This window comes from Rhinatrema bivittatum, chromosome 9 (assembly GCF_901001135.1).
Source record: "Rhinatrema bivittatum chromosome 9, aRhiBiv1.1, whole genome shotgun sequence".
Classification (NCBI taxonomy): Eukaryota; Metazoa; Chordata; class Amphibia; order Gymnophiona; family Rhinatrematidae; genus Rhinatrema; species Rhinatrema bivittatum.
The window spans coordinates 103,397,904-103,409,139 of NC_042623.1; positions in this window are offsets into that span (position 1 = coordinate 103,397,904).

Here is an 11,236-nt window from a genome sequence, read left to right on the forward strand (position 1 = left end):
TACAAAAAACTTCGATTGTAAGCTCTATGGGGATAGAGAAATACCTACAGTACCTGAATGTAAACCGGTGTGATATCTCAATTGAGATCGAATGTCGGTATATAAAAATAATAAAATAAATAAATAAAAAATAAATAAAGGGCTGTTATCAATCCCATCAGTACAATCAGCCCATCTTTCACAAGTTAGAGATAGAGCGATCTCTCTAGCTGATCCAAAAATTTGGAATACGTTACCTGAAAAGATAAGACTACAGCAGAACCCTAAATCATTTAAGAAGGATGTAAAAACATGGTTGTTTTGTATGGCCTATGATGAAAAAACTCCACGATTGGATTGAATGTCTATGCAGGTCAGATGAGGCGAAATCAAGTTTTAAAATTACTTGATTTTATTGTTTTTTCTTTTATTATTGACATTTGACTTATTATTATTTTATTAAATCTATTTTATATTATGTTTTATATTTGCTTATTATTGTTTAACATTATATTTTGTTTTATTTTTCTTTTAACTGTGTTCCTATTTTTTTTAATTAATTTATAATGTAAACCATTGTGATGGTCTATTCTGAATGACGGTCTATAAAGATTTTCTAAATAAATAAACACGTGTATTAGCTGTGCTCACATAACCTCTTAAAATTAGAAGTATATTTACACATGTTTCATGCATTTTAAAACATTAAAGGTACATTTTAAGAACCGTGCTCGTGAATGCCGGTTCACAACAATGGACATGGCCATTTTATAACATACGCGCACGTTATAAAATCAGCTGTATGCACATACATGTGCACTCAATTTTATATAGACACACGTGTGTGCACACAAATGCCGCATCTACTCCGTAAGTGGGGGGAATTTTATAAGGGGTGCGCGCTGAGGCTACTTACCCTTTTCCCAATTCATTCCCAGTTTGCCCAGTTTAGGGAATAGGACTTTTTAACCCCCCTAGTTTTAAAGGTCCCCTTCTCTCCTGTTAGACCCAACCCTTAAAACCCCACAGACTAGCCCTGATTTTTTTATTTTTTAACTTACAAGCCAGCAATAGCAGACAGTAAAGTTACGTAGTGGGGACCCCTGGCTTGTGCATGCAAGTATTTACTTACACATCTCCCTGACACAGGCCTGGGTGAGTGTATGGGGTCCTCCATTTTTGCTTATTTTTTAATATTTTATTTTCATTTTGATATATATTTTTACTTATGGTTGCTGATTTGTACACCCTTTAGGTGAATTTTGATGAGAGAAGGGGTCTATAACTATTTTAAATAAAATAAATAATTGGGCACCTGAAGCCAACTGGGGAAGCTTCAGTTAGTGGAAACAAAATGTCAAACTGCTCACAGAGAGGGGAAATGAAAAAGGGCCCCTCAGGTGTCTGGAAGGATGATACCTGAACAGGATTGTAATCCCAAGCGTGAACTGCAGCAGTAGGATCTCTGCTTTATAACCAGAGGGGAAATCAGCTGATGAGAAGCTGGCAAGGGACAGGTAATGGTGCAGGAGCTGAGTTTTGAGTATAAAGAGTCCAACTAGCCTGGGATTGTGTCTTCAACTGCCCGATTAAATGCCCTGCTGTGTTGAGAAATAAACAGGATCTGTAACTGGCAAGCAAAGATCCTAACTTGAATCAAATTGTAAAGTATGCACCGATGACTAAATAAAAATAGTATGAGTGACTTGTCTTGTACCTGGGAAGGGGAGAAATATTGATGTAATAGACACTCAGTTCTGTTACCATTAAGTCCTGGGTTTTCATTATGTCAACTAGAAAGTGCAGGATGGTTAATGGGGAGGATTCCATTCCTCCTTCTGCAGGGTCTGGAATGGCCGCCCTCCTGGTAATACTATATAGCAGCTCCCCAGCTACATCTCGGGAAGCAGTCCTTTTTGGTTTGCACAAGGGTAGGAGGTAGTTAGGATCTTAGCTTTTGTTGTTGTGCAGGCTCAATTAGAGGAGCCAAGTAAGTCATGTTACTTCCTTTCCAGCCCACTCACTGGCTGGTCAGGATTTCCCCTCTAGGTATATTTTTTTGGAATTTAACCTTTTAAGTGGTAGGAGCCATGGGAAACCCTGAGTCTGGGCCTAGGCAGGTTAGGGAAGACCTGTCCTCTATGCCCTCAATGAGGAAGGGGATGTCAATGACTTGCTATAAGGGTACACACCGGTGGTATCTTCAGTTTTTTGAAAAGATTGAGTTCAAGATCCAGGAAGAGGTTTAGCCTACCCTGTCTTCCTGACTGAAGCACAAAGAGTCCTGCTTCAGGGATCCCTCCCATCAGGGATCTCAACCAGCAAAAGGAAAGAATTACATCATAAACAAAAACATCTAGAAACCAACTAACTGTAAGTAAAGGTAAAGCCTAACATCCGTGAAAACACCCATCAAGTGCTTCCAAATCCCTGGGGAGAGAGAGAGCTCATCTCTCTGTGTAGAGACAGAGATATTGTTTCTTTGCCAGTTGGAGGACATGTTCTGACCATCTAAAGGATCCATCTAGGGACTCAATTTTCTCCAAGCTCTGGAGGGTAGAAGTTCCTCTGGCTCTGGGAGCCCATATTCCTGCACAGATAGAAGAGGAGACTGTAAAGGAACTAATTCTGTGGTGCTATGGATGTGTTCTACCATTTTCACTCATTTGCAACAATAAAGATTTAATTGAATACTAACCCAGTGGCTCCATTGACTTATTTGGCACTTCCAGCCACCTCATCCAGGTACTCAGGAGAGGAGAGTTAGTCACCCTCACTGGGACCTGAGAGTCCCCCAGTCGAAAGAATCTACATCTTGAAAAGAACAGGAGGTTGAGAACTAGCCAGGGTCCCTGCCCCCAAAAACTTATAAATTCTTTTATGGCCCGATTGGAATGCAATCTGCACCCAGGGATGTGGGGATAAAACTGAATTCCTACCCCAAAGAGCTAACATAGCTAAACCATCATGTCACACAGAGTGTGCCATTTCTTTCTGTAAGACATCACCAAAATGCATCCCTTCCTTTTGATCACATTAAAAATAATTTATCGACCCTATTATCACATCCTGCTTACATTTGTACAATCTGTTCCTCAAAGATCTCTCACTGAAATATTTATCACCATTACGGTCTATTAGAAATTCAACTGCAAATCTCATTTTTCTCCAGTGTCACAGTGGCTCTGTAATCCCTCTTCAGTATATTGGCTCCCCATTCACTTCCACAAACAGGTCAAGCTTTTCCTCATCTTCAAGTACAATCACATTCCAGTTCCTCACTAGTTCTTCTCTCTTATCTCTGCCTACACCTCTCATCACAAACTCTGTTCATCAGACAAGCAGCTGCTATCTGTGCCTTTCTTCTGCATTGCAAAGTTCTAACTTTGCGCTTTCCACCTTGCTGCATCAAATGCCTGGAATAGTCTTCCTGATAGTCTTCCTGAGTCGGTGCGTCATGCTCCCTTCTCTGGCCATGTGCAAATCCTGTCTAAAAATGCATCTTTTTTAAACTGCTTTTAAGTCTTAAACACTGGTTCTCCCCTGTCATACTTTATAATACATATATTTCCTGAAGTTTCCTATTTGTCTTTTCTGTGTTATCTTGACTAGATTGTAAGCTCCACGGAGAAGGGACTGTCTCTTTGTGCATCTGTCTACTTGTCTAGTAGCACTACAGAAATGAGAAGCAGTAGCAGAGGAAGGAGTATGGGCACGAGGTCAATCAGGGCACTATCTAGAGGTGCATTAAGCATAATGATTTTCAAATTAGCGTTTGTCAGATCTTACCTTACATCTCACTTAAAGTATTCCTCTCCTCTATTGTGGTCTTCTTTCCACTCAAAAAAATAATTTTTAAAAAGGATCCTCCATAGAGCCCCCTAAAACTTCAATTGAAAAAAAATAACATTCTGATTTTTATTTTCGACGCTTCTTCTGTACTGTTTTTAGTGCCTGGTGCAAGCTTCTTTATATCTCTGGTGGGAGACAGGAGGGAAGAGATGTATGGGTTTGGGGTGGGGGAAGGGCAGAAAATATGACATGCAGTGTAAAGTTGGCATCATTACATTATGGGATCATGTTCTGGCGCTGTCCTAATAAAAATTACCCAGTAATGCACATATTGAAGTAGACACTCTATTATAAACATTGCTTCTACAATACAACACCGCATAATCTGATATTATTTAAAGGAATAATTTAAACTATAAAAGGGGGTTAATATAGGAGACTTGCAATTTCATACAGTTTGAAGAGTTTCTTCAGTTCCTCTAATTACCACTTTCTTTGTGACTTTGAGCAAGCCCTTTAACCTCCCAGTACTCCCTTGGGGAAGGAACACTGCAATAATTTGATGTGTCCTAAATAGTATTGAGTACACCCAAACCATCACTTATAATTATTATAAGACATAAGTATATTGAGCAACATAATCCTTTATTTTCCCTCTAGAATTTTTAATTATTATTCAGAATAACTCTAATCTCTTATTTCTGTTGTTTATTGTGAGCAAATGTGTTATTGTACCAATGCATTTTTTAGTATTTCAAACTGCATACCTTTCTGCTCACTATTTCATGATTTTATATTATTTGTAGTATACTATCTCCATCTTGTGGAAAAGATAGTAAATAACTTTTTTACTTTCCTAATATCCATCAGGTAATAAATGTTAGGATACTTCTATAAAATCACCTGTTTACAACCCCCCATATTAAATGTAGTAGTCACAGATTATGTGCAAAGCTTAGTGTTAGTAGAACATAATAGATTCCACTATACAACACATAGACACCATATAGTCCATAAAGTGCAAGGTTTTTATGTGCTTGGGTTTTCAAATAAGAATAAAACATGGTTATTTATGTGTCCTCTGTTCTACAACAGAAAGATTACCACTTGCAATGCGATGCTTTGTGATGTGTTTTCACTAAGTGTAAAATGAAAAAAAACTTCAAAACTGGATTGTATACAGATATGCCAAATATTGTTTTATCATTTTTTTCTGCAAAAAAACCATGAACTTGCAAATGTGCCTATTTTCCTCTTTCACCTTATATCTTTTTCCCTTCTCACTATTTCTTAATCCCTCTTCATTTTTATTTCTGTCAATCTCCAGTATTGCCTCTATTTTTTTTGAACACTCTTGACATTTGTCATAAGCTAGCATAAAGACTGAAAAGGAAGGTTAATGTTGGCCAATGTATTTTTCTCCATAGTCAACTGTCTCCCTTCATATGAATCATTGAAATCACTTTGTATGGACAGTTCTGAGGTGGAATTCATATAGGGCTATTGGACATACTAAAATACCAATAAAATAATTTAATCTTTATGAAAGCAAACATTAGGTAGCTCATTGAAAATGTATGTTTTTCATAGCTGTACATTTCTTAATGAGTTATCATTCATTGACATTTATATTTATAACTATTTGTGTCAAAGTCTGAAGCACTAGAAAATAGTTGTAGGGATCATCTTGAATACATTTTAGAACATCTAGAGGCCAATGTGCTAAAATGCGTTATATAGGTTGTTAGCATGTATTATTTAGTTTGCATTAATGGCTCATGTTAATGACATATGTAAATCACTTTGCAGTTAATTTTCTTACATTAAAGCTGGCATTAAGGAAAAAAAACAACTAAACTACATCTCCCTGAGGTATTGTCAAGTTTCTTGCCTTAGTGAGTCTACATAACATTCACATGTTTTTTACTTTGAGCTCATAGGTAATGACCTGATTTGTATAATTTTATAGTTCATTCCCTATTTTACATTCACTTTGTGTTCATGTTCACAAAAGCTAATTAACATGCATTAAAACTGCTATAATTGCTCGTAAACGCTTGTGCGAACATTAACATACTTTAGTACATCAGCCCCATACAGAGCACTAAGAAGACACATAGGGGGTAATTTTCAAAGGAGTTACGTGCATAAATGTAACTACTGTTGTAGCAATTTTCAAAAGCCATTTACTCACTTAAAGTGCACTTATGCGAATAAATCCTATGGACGATTCAATGGCATATATTGTAGCAATTTTCAAAAGCCGACTTACTCGAGTAAAGTGCATTTACACGCGTAAAACCCAGTTTTACGCATGTAAATGCTTTTTAAAATCAGACCCATAGCTCATTCACGCTGCTTTACAGAAACATCCAAAAACTCAAGCTAAAATCATGACATTGAACTCTAAGGGGGTCATTTTCAAAGGAGTTACGCATGTAAATGTGACATACTATCGTAGCAATTTTCAAAAGCTATTTACTCGAGTAAAGTGCACTTACTTGAGTAAATCCTATGGACAATTCAATGGCATATATTGTAGCAATTTTGAAAAGCCCACTTACTTGAGTAAAGTGTATTTACTCGAGCAAAAACCAGTTTTGCTCGAGTAAATGCTTTTTAAAATCTACCCCAGAGCATATATTTTACTTTGAACTTCTTGCAAGGTCTATGAATTCCTAAGTACCAAAAAATATTTTTCTCCATCATCTTTGAATCTGTTTTTCCTTTATGGTTTCTCACTTTTAGCATAATTTAAGATAACTGTATTTCTACCTTTTCATATTTAATCTGTCATTTGTAATCTTTTAATTTCTCAGTATATGTTCAAGATCATAAGATAAAACATGGGCAAGGGAAATAAGCTATACCCTAATTCTCTGCTCCCCAAATCAGGAAAACAGAACCAGCCAGAAGAAAAACACATACACACACACACACACACACACACACACACACACACATATATATATATATATATATATATATATATATATATATATAGATATATATATATATAGATATATATATATATATATAGATATATGAAATCTATAAGCAACCAAAGACTACCCTCATTGCTGGAGCTTCAAACAATTTGGGGGAGATTGTCAAACTGTTTGCATAAGGATAAAGTGCATGAGTACTTTTCACCTGCAGATTTGTCTCAATATTCAAAACTATGCACATACTTTCATTTTGAAACTTGCCATGGATACAAGGTGCTTGTGGACTCTTGCATCTCCTTTTTTGTGCAGGTAGAAAATAAATCGGGTAGATTTGAAAATGTAATCTACACATGTTATTTTCCTCCCCTGATCAAAACAAGGCCCCGGGAAGACCTACATATGGCAAAAAATATACTTGTAGAACAACACACAGTACTTACTGTAAACTGCACTGAGGGAGTACAAATTTCAGTCAGTTTATGCATATAAATCACTATATGCCTGACTGAAAATTGTCCTCCCTATGCTGAAGTCTTGTGAAAGAAGCTTTCACTTACAATTGTAACAAAAGAGATGGATTTTAAAAGCCCTACGTATGCCAAAGCAAGAGATACGCGGGCTAGAGCACACCAATGCGGATTTTAAGAGGCGCTCAAGTATGCGCATATCTCCTGATATGCACACAAATTGGGAAGTCAAAAAAGGGGCGGGGCATGGGTGGGACATGGACGTTACAGGTCCGTAACATGAAATATGCACTTAAGAATTTACGTACACCAGTAGGCAGGCTGGAAGTCAGGACAGGCAGCAGACAGGAATGGTGGTGAAGTCCAAAGTCAAGGTCAGAATCCAGGAAGTCAAGCTGAGGGAAGGAAAGACAGACACTACAATGCAAGGCTGAGAGAGAAACAGCAAAGACAGGAAATATGACTGGGCAAGGCAAGGACAATGCAAGACCAAAGGAAACAAGGCAGGAGACAAAGGCAGGAATAGAATGCAGGAAACACTGGAACAAGGCAACACACACTGATGAGCGAGGCACATCAGGAGACCTATTGCTGAGGCTGATCTACTAATGCGGGGCTTGAGTAATATATATATATATTATATTATATATATTTATAATCTATATATATATAATATATATCTATATATATCATATAGATATATATATTATATATATATATCTATATAATATATAGAGGTGATGTTGTTTGACGTGCCCCGGTATATAAAAAATTCTTAAATAAATAAATAAATAAATATATGCCAGGAGGCTGACATCAGCCATTGAACTTCCGGCCATTGTGTGCATATTAGGTGCGTGCCTATGGGGAGGCTGGTCACGGCAGCATGGCAGCTGGATTTGGCGGTGTTCATGTTGGTTTGAGACCAAGTGAGTGCTGTAAATCCTAACAATATTTACTTTACTAAAAGTGAGGAAATAGTCTACATCCCTAACGTATAAATGTATATGTCATTGTTTTGAGTCATTCCTTAAAGTTGCATCCATTTTTCCTTGGAAAGCACGGATATCTGACATATTAAGCTTTTTACAGAGAGAATTAGCCAAAGGATTAGCACAGAGTAACTTAAAGATCTATTTGGTAGCTATATCTTGTTACAGAGGAAGAGTTAAAGGCCTAACATTTGCATCTCATCCTGATGATTGTGATGCTTCCTCTGGCCGCTGGACTCCAAAACTCAGCCTCTCCAGGGTCCAATCTTGGAGAGGGACTTTCCTGGCCACTTTAAATTCAAATAGCAATTATTTATAGTTTTTCCCCACAAGACTAGCGTGAAATGACGACCCAGCAAGTAGTACTGTAATATGTCCGTGGCCCACTTTGCGGCCAAAACACTCCTTTTCTACTGTGGAGTAGTTTTGCTCAGCCTTTGATAGTTTTTGGCTAAGGTACAGTACTGGATGCTCATCCAGTCCCTACCCCTGACTCAAGACCACCCCAATCCCCACCCCGGAGGCATCGGTCTGCAAAGCAAAAGGAGCTGAAAAATTCACATTTCTTAGTATAGGTTGCTGGCACAGGGCATTTTTCAATTCCTGAAAGGCTTCTTCTTGTTCTTTCTCCCACGCTACATTATTGGGTAGTTCTTTTTTTAACCGCTCAGTCAATGAACTGGCTAACTCTGCAAAGTTGGGGAAAAAATCGGCGATAGTACCCTACTAAACCCAAAAATGCCCTGAGCTGTTTCTTGGTTTTTGGTGCTGGACAGTCTAACACCGCCTCTACTCACTGTCGGGATGCCCTAATTCTAATGCATCATTAGTATCCTTTGAAGATACCTCCCTCTAAACCATGCGCTGCTGAGCGACTGTTGGCTTTCTCCTTTGTTCTAGTTTAAAAGCTGCTCTATCTCCTTTTTAAAGGTTAGCGCCAGCAGTCTGGTTCCACCCTGGTTAAGGTGGAGCCCATCCCTTCGGAAGAGACTCCCCCTTCCCCAAAATGTTCCCCAGTTCCTTACAAAACTGAATCCCTCTTCCTTGCACCATTGTCTCATCCACGCATTGAGACTCCGGAGCTCTGCCTGCCTCTGGGGACCTGCGCATGGAACAGGGAGCATTTCAGAGAATGCTACCCTGGAGGTTCTGGATTTAAGCTTTCTACCTAAGAGCCTAAATTTGGCTTCCAGAACCTCCCTCCCACATTTTCCTATGCTGCAGGTGCCCACATGTACCACGACAGCCGCCTCCTCCCCAGCACTGTCTAAAATCTTATCTAGGTGACACGTGAGGTCCGCCACCTTCGCACCAGGTTGGCATGTTACCAGGCGATCCTCACCCGGCTGTCTACATTCCTAATAATCGAATCACCAACTATGATGGCCGACCTAACCCTTCCCTCCTGGGTAGTAGGTGTTAGGGAGTCATCCTCGATGTGAAAGGACAATGCACCACCTGGAGATGCTGATGACATCCAGCTGCTAGTCTCAAGGCCATCACCATCCTAAACAAATGCCTGGAAAAAATTGCACACTGGTTATGCCAAAATAAACTAAGCCTAAATTTAAAAAAAAAAAACTGAGATGCTGTTGATTGGAAAACATGAACTTAGCTAACTCCTCTCAAAAGTGATCCTAGAGGGAAAAACCAATAGCTTCCAAATCCAGAGGCTAGGATTCATCCTAGACTGTTACAGCTATGGCTGCTGTGCAACCGCCTCACCACCAGGGGTCCCTCCCCGTCGGGCTCTCTGTCTTGCTATAAGGTTCTTGTGACCCTGCCTGACCTGTGACTTTGTTCCCAGCCAGTACTCTGCTCCATATCTCAGCCATCACCAAGCTCCATTCATTCCTGCCTGCATCTCATTCCTTCCCAGCCATTCATCACAGACCTTCCAGCTGTCTCTGTCTCTCTCCACCTGGAGTCACTCCTGAAGGTGGTGTTCACAACCCCGGACCACTGCCCTAAACGTAACATAGACTCTGAGCTTACCATCAGAAGCCAGATTTAAGCAGTGACCAGAGCAGCCTTCTTCCAATTCTGCCTGCTTCACCACCAAAATCTCTTCATAGATAACACATCCTTCAAAATGGCCATCCAATCTACTGTAATCTCTCACTTCATTTGCTTCAATTCACTCAGAATCCCAAATACCTTAAACTGCCATCTACAACTTATATAAAAATGCACTAGCCCAAATGACAATCAACATTAGAGATGTGAATCGTGTGATCGATCGTCTTAACGATCGATTTCGGCTGGGGGGGGTAGGGAATCTTATCGTCGCGGTTTTGTTTTTTAAAATATCGTGTAAATTGTAAATCGGGGGAGGGCGGGAAAACCGGCACACTAAAACATCCCTAAAACCCACCCCGACCCTTTAAAATAAATCCCCCACCCTCCCGAACCCCCCCCCCCCAAAATGCCTTAAATTACCTGGGGTCCAGAGGGAGGGTCCCGGTGTGATCTTTTACTCTCGGACCTCCGGTGCATTGTAGAAATGGCGCCAGCGCTACCTTTGCCCTGTCATATGACAGCAGGGCAAAGGTAGCGCCGGCGCCATTTTGTTTTTTTGTCCCCCGACGTCAGGAGCGTTGGAGATCGCTCCCGGACCCCCGCTGGGCCCCCAGGGACTTTTGGCCAGCTTGGGGGGGCCTCCTGACCCCCCACAAGACTTGCCAAAAGTCTTGTGGGGGTCCAAAAGACCGTACGGCATGGTCGGCGCCATTTTGCTGTTTGGCAAAATGATTCGAGTTTAGGAGGTCGTTCCCGGACCCCCGCTGGATTTTGGCAAGTCTTGTGGGGGTCAGGAGGCCCCCCCAAGCTGGCCAAAAGTCCCTGGGGGTCCAGCGGGGGTCCGGGAGCGATCTCCTGGACATGTGACGTCGGGAGCTAGGAATCAAAATGGCGCCGGCGCTACCTTTGCCCTGTCACATGATAAGGGCAAAGGGCCACCGGCGCCATTTCTCTTCACAGCAGCCGTGGGCAGAGAGCAGGACATCGCGCCGGGATCATCGCGCCGGGACCCCAGGTCATTTAAAACATTTTGGGGGGG